Genomic DNA, 16,656 nt, shown 5'->3' with positions numbered 1-16,656 from the left:
TATTCAAAATTATTCAATCTTTATAAAAAAGACCAAGAATCCTTAATGATCCAATTCTCTTCTGCTACATATTTCTTTAAAATTGAATCTATAAATTTAGCACATGCATATGTTGAGGAATTTCTCCCATCTACGATGGGTCTAAATGGGGGTTTGTATAAATCATTATGGATTTTTGGCACTCCAAAAATACATGGAACTCTAGGCATTGGCATTAACAAGAAATGAAATGTATGAATATCTATTCTTGCATCTATAAACAATTCGTTTATAAAGCTTTTAATAAACTGATTTGCTTTATTGTATTCATTAATAGATGCCATTTGATAAACTTCAGTTGCCAATATATCTCTAATCCATTCCATGTAACCTGGGACGCCCATTAAAACTAAACCTCCACCTTTATCTGGACTCATTATTCTAATATTAGCTTGTAACATATAACTTAAATCATCTCTTTCTTCTTTACTTAAATTATCACTAAATTTTACATTATCTTGACTTAACTTCCTCAAATCTAATTCACATATTTTTTCAAAAAGAGCCAGAGCACTATGCAAGGGTGGATTGTAACAACTTGCTATTCTAAATTCTTTACTGAAATTTTCTTGTTGAACACCAAATAGTTGTTTCAAATTAAGTTTCCTTACAAACAGTTTAAGATCACAAATTGTCTCAGCTATATTCATCCTTTTGGATGGCACAAAAGTCACACCCTTAGCAAGTGTATTCACCAAAGTCTCTGTTACCTGAAAAGAAGAAAAATTATAAACAACAAAATCATTCTTAATGTTTTTAATAATAACAGGTCCATTCTGTTCTACATTGGCATGTATCATCTCCTGTTGTTCTGGGTTCTTTTCTTGTTGTTCCTTCGGTTCTTCTGTGGGTATCTCCGAAAACCCTGATTTTTACTCTTATTTATTGAAGAACCATTATATGTCCCCTCTCTTGGATTATTATTATTGTTACTACTTTTCAACTGTTCACGTCTCCTCACTTGATTTTGCTCTGTGTCATTATTGACCTGTTGTTGTTGTTGGTTTTGCTGTTGCTCAACAGGTACATGCGAATTGGATATATTCGCATTATTATTATTATTATTGTTACTATTTGATACATTTCCACTATTATGTTCTGTAAAATCATCTAAGGTGTCTAGATGTTTATTTCGCCAGACTTGTGTGGATGGTGGCATTGGGTATGCTATGCCCTTTTCATATTGTGCCCTGTCCCTCTCCAGTTTTTTAATCTTTGTTTTCCTCATTTTTTTCTATGTGTTGTTCTATACTTTGAAAACTTCGTATATAATCATATTTATATCTTATAAAATCCTTATGCTGCTTAATGGTCGAATCTAATTTCTCTATTATGTCCCCCAAGTCTTTCATAAAGATAGAATAATGTTTGATCATAGTCTGCATTAAAAGAAAACCTTGCTGGTCAAATACATTTAATAAATCCTTATGAAACTGTGACCCTGCAATCAAACCTGTGGAATAACGCCAACTTCGAAGACCTTTCGGAACTATTTCTTTTTGCAAACATTGTTGGAAATATTCAATTTCCAAAGATAATTTTTTATATTTCAGCATGTTTGCATCAAATTTATTGAGCAGATTAGACAAAACTATATTGTTATTTTGAGTATCAATTTGCTCAATGCCTCCTTGGCTGGAAGTAAACAAACCCACAGGTGCTATAAGCCAGTCTTTTAAATTCAGTATCTTAGATGATTCACTCAAAAGCATTTGATCAGACTGTGCTCTGATGTTAGAAACATCAGTATTGTTAGCATTGTTAATATTAATATCGCTCGCATCTCGTGTTTGAGATGCGCCAATACTGTTAGTGCTATTTTCTCCAGCCATAATATTAAGATCAAATCTACCAGTTCTAAATTGATGTGCTTCATTAGTAATGCCATTTATCTGTTGTCCGGCATTGTTAATGATAAAAGTACCTGCTTGCATCCGTGTTTGTTGTACATGTCCCTCTATATTTGTAGGATTCAACTGCCCTAAGCGCAGTTCATTTGAATCAACCCTTCGGTTCAATGCGATAGCTACTTCAGGGACTGCAGATATCTTATTTTGTAAGGTAGTGATACGCTGATGTTGGTCTTGTTGTAAGAGCGTCATATTCTCCAAACTAACGCTCATAGAATCCATCCTCTGCGACAAAAGTTCCAAAAGCATTGTAAGCTTGCCCATCTGATCTCCTTCATTCGTGTGGTCTCTCATGTCCTCTCTCATAATTTCCAGGGTTGTATCAAATGAACTATTCACCATGGTGCTGAGACAACTTTGTACAAACTCAAAAAACTCGAACCAACTTGCGAAAAAATGCACCAGGATAAAGCTCTTGAGAAACAACTCCCGCTTTAATAACTTTAAACACAGTTAAAAACAAACATTTTTCGTCTTACAAAATAGTAAAACTTCTTCAGAAGAGTATTATTACATGCACCAAAATCTGCCTTTAAATAAACTCTCATGTGAATTTGGCACCAAAAAAAGAAGAAAGAAACGCCTCCATTTGTGACGTAACCTCTAAAAACATAATATCGCTATTTATCCCAAAAACTAAATTCTACTCTGTTTTATTATAATATTACAAAATATACAAACAGATAGTTTCAAATTACATCAAAACCACTAAAATGCTACCCAATTAAATACAATCAATAAAACATCATTAAATGAATAAATGTATTATACTACCTACACTAAAACCTATTATAAATATATTAAGAAGCAAATATGTGTTTTGTATTTTAAACCTATTCTTTTACATCAAGCACAAACATGAATTTACTATTATACTATATTGATTTGCTAAAGGTTATCATAATTTTAAAATGACATTACATCTCACCTAATCTACTGTAATTCTCTTGTATTATAATAAAGTAATTATATATGAATTAAAACCTTTTAACAAATGCCTACTATTTTGTCTACTATGAATATTGATGATAATAAATTTATATACACACTACTTATCTATCTAAACTTCTCAATTTTAACAAGCACATAATAGAACATTTATCGTTAATACCTGGAAAAACATATGCGTTTAATCTTATTTGCCATAAGAGTTCTGACTTTTCTAAAAGTAAACTAAAGGATCCCCCTCTTATATCTACGGGTACTTGTTATACTACTTTAAATTTAAATCTATGATCGGGGAACATGTTTATATGCCTAGCCAAAGCGTTTTCATCTTTTCTTTGGTTAATACAGCTAACATGCTCCGAGACTCTATCCCTTAGTCGGTCAGTTTTACCCACATAAAATGATGGGCATCCCTGGCATGTTGCTATGTAGACTACTCCTTTTGAATTATAATTGTACCTTCCTTTTAGGTATATTTTATACCCATTAATGTTAATACTATAGCCTGCATCCATTAAATAACAAAATGAGCAGGAACCACATTGCATCATCCCTGGGTTCCTTACTAAAATATCTTTTTGTTGTTTCTGAAAAAGCTGTTTAAACTATTTTTCCTTCTCCAAACCATTTTAGGTTCGAAATTAAATATAGATTTTAAAGTAATGTCATCATACAATAAAGAGCAATTCTTCATTTTGATCTTTCTTATATGTTCTGCATCGGAACTAAAATTCATAATGCAGACTAGATTAAAATTGTTGATATTTTGTTGGCCCAATTCTTCTCTATTAATCAATTCCATATTGACTTCACTAGCATGAACTACCCCCTCCTATTTACATCACTAAGAATGGGTGTATATGACCTGTTATTATTAAAAACATTAAGAATGATTTTGTTGTTTATAATTTTTCTTCTTTTCAGGTAACAGAGACTTTGGTGAACACACTTGCTAAGGGTTTGACTTTTGTGCCATCCAAAAGAATGAATATAGCTGAGACAATTTGTTATCTTAAACTGTTTGCAAAGAAACTTAATTTGAAACAACTATTTGGTGTTCAACAAGAAAATTTCAGTAAAGAATTTAGAATAGCAAGTTGTTACAATCCACCCTTGCATAGTGCTCTGGCTATTTTTGAAAAAATATGTGAATTAGATTTGAGGAAGTTAAGTCAAGATAATGTAAAATTTAGTGATAATTTAAGTAAAGAAGAAAGAGATGATTTAAATTATATGTTACAAGCTAATATTAGAATAATGAGTCCAGATAAAGGTGGAGGTTTAGTTTTAATGGACGTCCCAGATTACATGGAATGGATTAGAGATATATTGGCAACTGAAGTTTATCAAATGGCATCTATTAATGAATACAATAAAGCAAATCAGTTTATTAAAAGCTTTATAAATGAATTGTTTATAGATGCAAGAATAGATATTCATATATTTCATTTCTTGTTAATGCCAATGCCTAGAGTTCCATGTATTTTTGGAGTGCCAAAAATCCATAAGGATTTATATAAACCCCCATTTAGACCCATCATAGATGGGAGAAATTCCTCAACATATGCATGTGCTAAATTTATAGATTCGATATTAAAGAAATATGTAGCAGAAGAGAATTGGATAATTAAGGATTCTTGGTCTTTTTTACAAAGACTGAATAATTTTGAATATAATGATGACTTTAATTTTCTAACCATAGATGTTAGAGAATTATACACTAGCATCCCCCATAATGAAGGAATCAAATGGGTAGGGGAAAGAATGCATCAAAAACGTGCATTCATTTCTGAAATTTCTTTAGTTCAAGAAATTTTAGATATTATATTATCATATAATTTCATCTTTTTTGATAAGCATTATTATTTGCAAAAGAAAGGTGTAGCGATGGGATCACCATGTGGTTCAAGTTATGCAAACATGGTGATGTCATATTGGGAGAACATATATGTGTTCCCCAATGCTTTATTTCACAATGTAGTGAAAATGTATGTGAGATTTATTGATGACATTTTTGTGATAATTGAAGGAACAGAGCAAACAGCAGAAAACTTGGTTGCTATGTTTAAACAAACAACAGAATTTTTGAGTTTTACACATACATATGACAGTTCGTCTATGTCTTATTTGGATATTAAATTGACAAAAAATTGACAAATAAAACAATATGAGGCTTCCATATTTAGGAAACCTACATACTCAAACAAATTTTTGCATTTTGCTAGTACTCATTCGCATCATCAGAAGCGATCAGTCCTTAAGGGACAATTTGTGCGAGCAGCAAAAATGATAACCACAGGAAAAGAGTTTGAGGAAGAATGTAGTAATTTAAAGATCATGTTTCTTAATAGAGCATATCCATCTAACCTCATAGACGAAATAATGTATGAGGTAATAAGAAAGCAAAATAATGGAACATATACACCCATTCTTAGTGATGTAAATAGGAAGGGGGAGTTCATGCTAGTGAAGTCAATACGGAATTGATTAATAGAGAAGAATTGGTCCAACAAAATATCAACAATTTTAATCTAGTCTGTATTATGAATTTTAGTTCCAATGCAGAACATATAAGAAAGATCATAATGAAGAATTGCTCTTTATTGTATGATGACATTACTTTAAAATCTATATTTAATTTCAAACCTAAAATGGTTTGGAGAAGGAAAAATAGTTTTTTCAGAAACAACAAAAAGATATTTTAGTAAGGAACCCAGGGATGATGCAATGTGGTTCCTGCTCATTTTGTTATTTAATGGATACAGGCTATAGTATTAACATTAATGGGTATAAAATATACCTAAAAGGAAGGTACAATTGTAATTCAAAAGGAGTAGTCTACATAGCAATATGCCAGGGATGCCTATCATTTTATGTGGGTAAAACTGACCGACGACTAAGGGATAGAGTCTCGGAGCATGTTAGATGTATTAACCAAAGAAAAGATGAAAACGCTTTAGCTAGGCATATAAACATGTTCCCCGATCATAGATTTAAATTTAAAGTAGTACAACAAGTACCCATGGATATAAGAGGGGGACCCTTTAGTTTACTTTTAGAAAAGTCAGTACTCTTATGGCAAATAAGATTAAACACATATGTTTTTCCAAGTATTAACGATAAATGTTCTATTATGTGCTTGTAAAATTGAGAAGTTTAGATAGATAAGTAGTGTGTATATAAATTTATTATCATAAATATTCATAGTAAACAAAATAGTAGGCATTTGTTAAAAGGTTTTAATTCATATATAATTATTTTATTATAATACAAGAGAATTACAGTAGATTAGGTGAGATGTAATGTCATTTTAAAATTATGATAACCTTTAGCAAATCAATATAGTATAATAGTAAATTCATGTTTGTGCTTGATGTAAAAGAATAGGTTTAAAATACAAAACACATATTTGCTTCTTAATATATTTATAATAGGTTTTAGTGTAGGTAGTATAATACATTTATTCATTTAATGATGTTTCATTGATTGTATTTAATTGGGTAGCATTTTAGTGGTTTTGATGTAATTTGAATCTATCTGTTTGTATATTTTGTAATATTATAATAAAACAGAGTAGAGTTTAGTTTTTGGGATAAATAGCAATATTAGGTTTTTAGAGGTTACATCACAGATAGAGGCGTTTCTTTCTTCTTTTTTTGGCGCCAAATTCAAATGAGAGTTTATTTAAAGGCTGATTTTGGTGCATGTAATAATTCTCTTCTGAAGAAGTTTTACTATTTTGTAAGACGAAAAACGTTTGTTTTTAACTGCGTTTAAAGTTATTAAAGCGGGAGTTGTTTCTCAAGAGCTTTATCCTGGTGCATTTTTTAACAATTACTTATCACCCAAACGATCCTATACCACCCCAACAACACCCCTATCCTCACTAATATGATTACACCATACAAAAATCTGGCTACACTACGCTCTGCTAATAAGCTCCTAGTTTCCTCTATTAAATCTAAGAACAAAGCTGGTGACTCTCTTTTCTCAAACACAGCAGGTAAAAACTGGAATCAGCTTCCTTCTGAAATATCAACCCTTGCTTCTACTTCTCTATTTAAAAAACATCTTAAAGAACATCTTAAAACTCACTGGCTATGTCCATGTGCGAACCCAGACTGATATCTCTTTCCCTTTCCTGCTCTCACCCCTTTCTCTACTCCTCTAACCTATGCCTCTAATTCTAGTCACTACACTTTCCTTCATAGTATGAGGATAAAATAAAAGGGTTTTTTCTCCTAATTGAGTCTTGCTCAAACTTACTATTGTGTTTAGTATAATTTTTCTTTTGACCAATGTTGCCTCTGTACTGTGATTTTACGTGTCTTTTTATATATTGTAAACTTTGTCACTGTTCACGCTTGGAGCTTTTCTCCCCGGGCCTCTACTGAAAATGGACATATATCCAGTTAGACTAGCCCAGTCAACAAATGTAAAATAAAATAAATAAATAAATAAAGCCTATAGTAGTTGGATGTAAACATCCCTTGCCTGGGCAGTGCACTCAGGTTAGACCTATGAGAGTGACACCTTTTCAGCTACCAATAAACAGGGTTCATTAGGAATGTGAAGGGCAACAAGGAGACAAGCAGGTGCCAATTTTTGATGATATCCTCACAGATGTTCTGATATGAAATTAATCTGATGATGAAGTATCTTCAGTGAATGTAGTTTCTCGCTGCCAGCATAGTTATCAACTGTCCAGATTTTTGCAGAATGCCCAGATTTTTGCCACATATTTATTGTCTGTTTCATATAAAAATTATGGATTTCTGGAAGATCATTTAGGATTGAAGTCAGTAAATAATGATAGACATTTGGGTTTCAGGCTTCATATACTTCAGAAAATGCATGCTAACACAAATCCTGTTATTCTAGCAACTTTCTAAGTTTATAACTGCAATATTTAAAATCTGTCCGTATTTTTGGGCCTTTGTCCTTCCATTATTTTTGCCTTTGTCCAAATTTCCTGTGCTAAGACGTATGCCAGCCACAGGGGACAAGCACATGTGGAAAGAATAAGGAGACTCTGTCATCTCCTACCCTGTCAGAAGAAGCTGGTAACGTAGAAAGATCTAGAGAGAAGCTGAGTAGTAGCAGCATGCCTGAAGGTGGCAAAATGTACTGGGTTTCTTCTAAAGGAGGCTGTTTCAGGGGGAGATACAGCTGGTAGATTTAAACCTAAATCTGAGCAACAATGATTGAAAGATATTAGACTTCTTATGGGAGAGGAACTGGGGAAGATCATAAAGAAGTGTGGCGGGCACAGCTCTCAGACCCTCACCTTACAAAATCTTGAGTAAGGTAGCCAAGGAGGCTTCTGATTCTAAAGGACAGAGAGTGAGTCTGTATACTGTGACAAAAGTTCATTTTACAGCGAATGAACTTCTGCCTGACTTTAGATGGAGACAAAATATAGCAATTGGTAGTCCCAAGAGCCTAAAATTAAGCACTTGAAGCCATACCCCATGACATTTCTTTTTCTGGTCATCAAGGCATAATCAGTACAAAGAGGAGGCTTATGCATTATTGTTTATTGCACAGGTATTACAAAAGGCACAGAAGAGTGAGCAGTGCCAAAGGTCTGTCAAGGCAGGAAACACATCTAAGCTATGTTGGTGCTTTTGTTACTGAAGAACCATTTTATTGGGTAGCCATGGATATTGTGCGGTCACCACAGGCAAGAGGTATATCTTGATGGTTGTGGATTATGCTACTAGGTGCTGCGAGGTGGTGGCTTTGTCCTCTACTGAGACAGAAAAGGTGGCAAATGCTCCTTTAGAATTTTCCAACAGATATGTTTCCCTGGAAAATACCGATGGACAAAAAAATGCTAGCTTCATGCCAGACCTGCTGGCCTGTTTGTAGAAATACTGTAAAGTAAAGCAATTAAAACTGACTGACAATCCACAGACAAATGGTTTGATGGAGAGGTTTGTTCTTAAGAACAAGCTGAAAGCATTCACAGACCATTTTTAGTGGTAATGGAACAAATACATGTCTCATCTTCTCTGTACTGACAAGGAGGTGCCTCAAGAATCCACAATTTTCTTCATTTCAGTTACTTTATGTTCACAGGATGAGAGAGCCACTAGATATAGTGGATCAATGGTCCAGCAGTAGCATTGTCACCTCACAGCAAGAGGTTCTCCGGTTCGATTCTCGGCTGGGGTGCCTTCTGTGTGGAGTCTGCATGACCTCTCTGTGTTCGTGTGAGTTTCCTCTGGTTTCCTCCCATGTTTAAAAGACATGCATCTGGAGCATTTCTCCCCGGGCCTCCGCTGAAAATTGGCATTGTTCCAAGTAGGACTTTCCTGGTAAACAAATGTTAAATAAATAATGATGGGTGGGAGGGTGAAAAGGAATCTGCTGTGCAGTATGTACAGTTTAAGGGGCTCATGGGGTTCTCCCTGGAGCATGTAGCTCAAGTACAACAGCAGTAGCAGCTTTTGTGGGGTGATTTTCCACATTGCCATCTATGGTAGGTGCACACACATGTCCTCCCAGCCCCTTGGGCTGAGAAAACACACCTACAAGTATTTAGGCCACAGTCCACTTATGATGCTGTTCACCACTGGGTGTCACAGGTGATGCAGGATATGCCTTAAAGCTGTAGCACATGGCATCAATTCACAGCCTTCAGACCACGGTAGAGATGGCATAAAAAACATACTGTTGAAGACTCATAACATCATTGAACATGTGTTTAGAGTGCTGAAGGTCTACTTCTATTGCCTAGATACCCCAGTGGTAAAATACAGTATGACCCAGAGACCTGTAGCAAAATATTTGTTGTCTGTGCTGTGCTACAATGCTACATAGTTCTATGGAAACCACTACAGCACAACTACAGTATACTATTTGAGTGCCAGACAGACTGGAGCCAAAAGCAGATGAGAAGCTGGGTAAGGAGCCCATGCAGATGGTCACATTGAGGCACTTCACATTGCACACCATCAGGTAAAATGGATGGTGCATAACTGCATGAGGCTCACTCTCTGGCCCTAGGAATGTACCCACAATAGACCAAGTGGAGTGTTGGCCATAACTGTGGCCATTGGCCCTGAGAGGCATGTAATGATCATGTCCTTGCAGATATTCCTATTGTTACATTGCATGCTAGACATGAACAAATGGAATGGATAGTGTGGAACTACTTGATCGTGAGTGACTGGCCCTGTGGTGGGCACCTACAGTAGAAGAAGAGGAGCAGAGGCCACACTTATGGGTACATCTGTGCTGTCCCTAGAGATGAAGGCAGCCATGAAATGAATAAAATAGGTCCTGGAGAGGCATGAAACTATTGTGGAGGACTGCTCAAGTGCGCCATGCAGGTTTCCTCTGGTGTGGCTATGGCAGTTAGTGGTTCTGTGTCTCAGGGCAATTGCAAGGGATGTCATATTGCCCCCCACTACCAACAGTATGTATGAGTAATCCCAGTTCCCACATGCCATATCAGTGTGCAGGAGATGAAGGCCCTCACATCTGTCCTTCCACATGCTGTTTATCACACTGACTATCTCTGACAGGGCAGAAATGGCATTTGTCTATGCCTGGATCACTGGCCTGTACAAGTGCTGACTGATGCCCAGGGTGACAGTCAGGTCTGGGAATGAGTGGGAGTCATAGTAGCATTACCCAGAAATATACCTTTCCTGTGTGCTGATACATGATCTGTGGTGATAACACTGCTGCACTGTTGACAAGTATGTAGGCCAGGACTGGGCACGCTGTGACAGGCTTTCATGAACAGGTTGGCCACCACTAAACACAGAGGAAGCAGGGCAAGTGTTGACCCCCACCACAGCCTTATCTGCAGATGTGGGTGGTACTGGACCTTCACTGCTAATATTGTTGACAGTGTCATTGTGTCATCTGAGTGTACTATGGACAAACTGCTATCATTGTCAGGCACTGGTAATCCACTGACATCAAACACACACCAATATATGCCATGAATGTACAAAGTCAAAAGACATACATGTACCATACAGTGCAGATCATGGCTGTTGCATCCCTGACATAACTAGACAATAGATATTGGATATATGTATTCTGTATCTGTACCATTGCTAAAGCAGTGACAGTGGTGAGCCACTGTACAATAGTACTGGTACCTGGACATACCAACTTGGTGCAGCCATGGCAAACATACATGGTGTCAACATCAGTCCAACCCTTACATCCTGGCCTCTTCATGGTGTAAGTGTACAATCACTGTTCCCAGACAGGGATAACAGGAACTCCTCCTTCTCTTTGATGGTACTCTGTATACTTGAAGGTTCCCGTGTGGCTATTCTGTCCCTTCTGATGGCTTGCACCATGTTCCATCCACAAAGGACTATATCAGTCACCCTACATCAGACTTGCTGTCTTTCCTGTTATGCCATTTCAAAGCACTGACATCATGCACAGTCCCTGCCACACCTGATCTCAGAAGGCTTTGCCACTCTTGTCCTCATCCAGCATCTGCTTGTTATCATGGATCTATAATGCCTGAAAGACCACTTCTGTCTTTCCTGGGGTGAATTTCTGCAGCTTTTTTATTATCCTTTGATCCAATGTCAGAAACTTTATACCTGTAGGGGCGACTATGATCAATGCATTTTTACATACATGATCCCCTGTCCCCTATTAATGGCCAGTTGTAGTGCTGCAGCTTTGCAAGTGACATGGCAGCTCTACAGGTTGGCACAGGTTAGGCCATGCCATTATACCAGACAGTAGCACTATGTATACAGCATTGGATATAACCTGCAGGGTAAAATATAGGCTACATATGCTGTGAGGCACATTTTGTAGACTGTGGCACACTAGGCCCAACAACAGACAATCTTCACCTGCACACCTCTGCAGCCTGCACCATTATAATCCAGCCTGAAGCCTTCCCTCCTTCCCTGTGGCTATTAGTCTATTTCTTCCTATACCCCCATTCTATGGTGTTACCTCCCTTATACACACAGATTGTACAGCAGTACCTAACAACGTTGCTTCTGACAGGTAGGCTGGGGACAGCCATGCTCTGTTTGCTGTACTATTATGTTCCCAAAAAAATAGCTGTCATTTCCCAGGTCTTCCAACGACTGTAGCCCCAAGCACTGCATGACCCTTTTCTTTGTCTGGCCCATGCATGGCTGTTGTACTCCTGTGCTCCCTTACCACAACTCCTGTCTGCCTATAGTTCAGTCTAATGTTGTTCTGCAGATCATAGCTGCTCACTGTAATGTGGTTATAAGCAGAACAGCGACCACAACCCAAGCAGTGCAGTGGCCATACCAGTGAAATAATATAATGAGAATGTTTCCGAATTGTGCCTATAATGCAATGCATTGCCAACCTTACCGTGCAATACATGCATGTGTCATTTGGGTTGGCCTACTGAGTGTGAGGTCTCCAGCATTGTATTAAGTTGTAGGGAGACTGCAGCCTTTTGTAGCATGCTGTTAACTTCTTGGACAGCACTGCTGCAACAGAGCAGTACTCTGACATCTTATATGGGCAGTGCACTGTCCATTAGTGCCTTGGTACCATGTGTAGTGAATGCACTAATGCTCCCTATCATCCCACGCATGTCTGCTTTGGCTGTGCTATTCAACTTTGGCATCATACTACTGTCAATAAGCACCTCACTGCCATGATTTCTATGGGGAATATCATTGGGTGCACAACCTCCTTGTCACTTGTCCTTTGGGTCACGTGACTGCAATAGTACAGTCTGTGTTGTAGTGTTGTTGCTGCTGGTAGAGGAACTGCACATTCCTTGCACTTCAGCACATATAACTGGTATCAAGCCATGTCTTCATACAAACACTATGTTGCTTCTCACTGCACGGTTGTGTTATCAGTCTTTCTGTATACCTCTTATAAATACACCATCATTAATACATATTTAACAATAGACATAAAATACCCTTGAATAAATTATATCTGTTTTAGCAAATTATATTCCAATGCATATTTATCAAAGCATACTAAATAAAAACTATTAAGAAACAGTTTATTACAATAAATATCTAAATGGGACCCTTCTGAAATGTCAGCATTTGAAATGCTGAGTGCCAACATGCTGAAAAAAAGACTGAAAACACAGGAGAAGAGCAAATCTTGAAGATCGCTCTTTTCCTTAAACCTTCTTTTTGCAGGGGAGCAGCCAAGCTCCCTACCCTTTGAACTTATAAATACCTACACCAAGATCATCATACCTTGGAAAAAGGGAATATCCTGAGAAATGGCATCTCAGACTTAGTATATGTAAGTCTGCTCTTTCAGCCATTCGGTCTCCGTATTTCAGGACTTGCCCTAGCAGGTCCCAACATTTAAAATGGTTAATAATCTAAATACATAGATCGGTAAACAAATCCTAACAATATTATTATAGTTTTCCATCCAGCTTACTTTTCTTAGTTGCTAGTTTAAATCTGTAATTGAAAGAGTATCTTTATTACATCTATCCAGTAACAAGGCTAATTTTGGTGAGAGTACCTAATTTACTGTAATACTCTTTGATCTCAACTTTAGTATGTTATCCTCTTTACCATGAAATGTAGATTTTATATACATAAATATAAACACACATACAAACATACGCGCTTACACACACACACACACACACACACACACACACACACACACACACACACACACACACACACACACACACACACACACGTATAAAACAGTGACTGCTAGACTGACACTGAAGGCTGAGGAAAACATGGGAGAAGAAAGGCCTGCCACTGCTGGAGGGAAAGGAGATGTATTGTCACATCTATAGCCTATGAATGAAGAGGAAAAAGAGCCCACCTTAGAAGAAGTAATAACAGTAAGGGAAATGAAGTCAGGGAAAGCAGCAGGCTCAGATGAAGCCACAGCAGATGTAATCAAGATATTGGGTGAGTTGAAGAAGAATTGTATCGATTCTTAACCAATGTTTTTATATTATGTCTAACTTGTTATAATTATTTAAACTACAGATGTTTCTGTTTTATTTTTGAAGATTGTATAATTATTGTTCTTAAAATGTTTTGTAATAATTTGGAGCTTTTCTCCTAGGGCCTCCGCTGAAAATGGGTTTTTACTCAGTCAGACTTTCCCACTAATCAAATGTCAATAAATGAATACATAAAAATGGCTCCTGAAGCTATTCATAGCAGTATGTAGAGAAAGGCATATCCCCCATGAGCAGTGAATAAACATTCTACTGCCAGTGTACAATAACAAAGGGGTCCTTCACAACTGTGGTCAGTATAGTGGTATCACACTTATCACACTGCATGAAAATACTGGGGAGGGTGAATTATAAATGAAACACAGGGTATTACAAAATACGATGGGAAACAAGCAGCTCAGATTCAGATCACAATGCAGCACAGATAACCTGATATTTACAGTAGGACAGATAGAGGAGAAGAAGCTGGAGATGAAGAAAGAGTCTAAATGGGCATTCCTAGACTTGAAGAAAGCATATGTCAAGGTTTCAAGAAAGCTCATTTCTGGCAGTTCTGCAGTGGTATGAATCCCTGAAACATTGGTAGAATAAATATAGGCTATGTAGAAAGACAGACTATGTTCAGACTCAGAGAGGGGTCCCCAGTGGGAGAAAGGTGAATCAAGGTTCAGATGTGTGCCCACTGCTTTTATACTGCTATTGGATTGTATTAGCAAACAGGATGGTGGAGACAGATCAACAAAGCTACTATGTACAAACAATGTGGCATTGCACGCAGACTCTAAACAGGAACGTCAACAAATGATAGGGGAATGGAATGCAAAACCTAAGGCACGTGGGATAAAACTCAGCACAGGCAATGCAGATGTCACAGCAGCAAATGGGGAAATCAGAAGAAGCTGAAAAATAAGGCAGAAGGGGTATAGTGGAACAAGTTCTAAAGCTGCAAATGTATGTGAAATATAGATAAGAAGAAAGAAAGTCTGAATGAGGAGGCCGAAGTTTGAATCAGAAGGGCTGTAACCAACTGGCACATATTATCAGGGGTTGTGTGAGACAGAAGAATGCAAAAGAAGCAGAAAATTAAGGTGTACAAAACAGTGGCCCAACCAGTACTTCTGTGTGATGCAGAAATCTAGGCAGTGAAGGCAAAGCAGTTGAGGAAACTAGAAGTGATAAAGATAAAGTGACTTAAGATCAGAGGCAGGAAGCAAACTGTGGGACAGATGAAGAAATGATGACATTAGATCAGACGCAATTCAAGAGAAGGTCAAAGAAACAAGATTATGGTGTTTTGAGAGCATGTACAGGATGGCACAAGTGGATTTGGTGAAGAAGACTTGGGATAGATAGGAAGAAGGGAAGAGAGGCTGAAGATGTCCAGAAAAGAGATGACTGGATTGCATGAGAGAATTAGCTGTACCAGTCAGGTATGACTGACAAAGAAGGTAGGAGAATAGCACTGAATCAAGAGAGGTAGTGTCAGTCGATGGAGCACCCTTACCCTGTGTAAAAAATGGAAAAAGAGGGATTGAGGATGATTATAGTGAAGATGTGAAGGAGAAAATAATTAAAATGACTGCTTGATGTAGGAAGTATGCTCACACCTGTTAGAGCTCGGTATGTATGCATGTGAACACAAAACGGTTAGTAACCAGAAACTGCCGGTATGTATGCATGCAAACACAAAATGGTTAGTAACCAGAAAACTGAAGTTATGTGTGCACATGAAGACAAGAGAGAGAGGACCTCATAGCACATATCAACCTCTCCTAGTCTTTCATCTGGTTACTTTAGTGCATAACTTGAGCATGTAGTAGGGGCAGGGGTTCAAGGGGAAGAGAGGGATGCCATACTGAACACAAATAGAAAGAGAGAGAGTTAAACAACATCTAAAGCTTCTGTCAGCTATACCAATGCTGAGAGTATTAAATAGATACAAACGCCAGTCGCTAAGGCTAGCACAAGTATGAGCAACGTGAAAAAGGATAAAAATAAACTGCCAGTATAGACAGAGGGCAGTTATTTTAATGAGTCATCCTTTACAAAAGAAGAGTTTGATGAAATGGAAAACTTGTCTTTGTAAGAGATGAGGGTGCACACTCTAAATAATGTCAAGCTAAAATAATACTGACCTGGCTGATCTCCAGCTACGTCCTTTCAATTTTAGGAGAGCCCAGAAGGAGGACAACACATTAAGTAGGGCCAGAGAGAGCATAGTGACAATAGATGGGGGAGAGAAATTAACAGAACAGCTCTACTTCAAATTCATACTTTGAGATAAGATTTTTGTTTTTATTTTACAGGGTTACTTAACAAGGAGGGGAGACAAATGAACAGAACAGCCCCATGTCTGTACCCTGGGCTAAGAAATTATTTGTTTTACAAGGTAACTCAAGAAAAAGAACAAATGTTGCAGCCTTAAATATCAAGGTGGATTCATAAAGGTTACCACAAAGGGTAGACTACATGTACACTTAGTGAGTAGAAAGCACAAACAATTTAGCAGGGATGTTCTTGAATACAGATGGTGTACAAGTACAGCTGTTCTGTTAATTTGTCTCCCCATCCATTGCCACTGTGCTCTCTCTGACCCTACTTAATGTGCTATCCTCCTTCTGGGCTCTCCTACTAGTTTGAGTATTTTAGCATAATTTTAATGCAAATGCTTCAGAAAACTATAGAAAGAAAATGCAAGGAAATGGCATCAATTGCTTCTATACCTTCTCTTTGCTGTTAAGAGAAGTACATCATGCCTCAGTTGGTTTCAGTTCATATAAACTGATAATATATATGGCAGTCACCTTC

Source organism: Protopterus annectens, chromosome 17.part0 (genome assembly GCF_019279795.1).
Source record: "Protopterus annectens isolate FY-2018-M chromosome 17.part0, PAN1.0, whole genome shotgun sequence".
In the NCBI taxonomy this organism is placed as follows: domain Eukaryota; kingdom Metazoa; phylum Chordata; order Ceratodontiformes; family Protopteridae; genus Protopterus; species Protopterus annectens.
The sequence above is the reverse complement of the archived record's forward strand: the minus strand, read 5'-3'. Positions refer to the sequence as shown.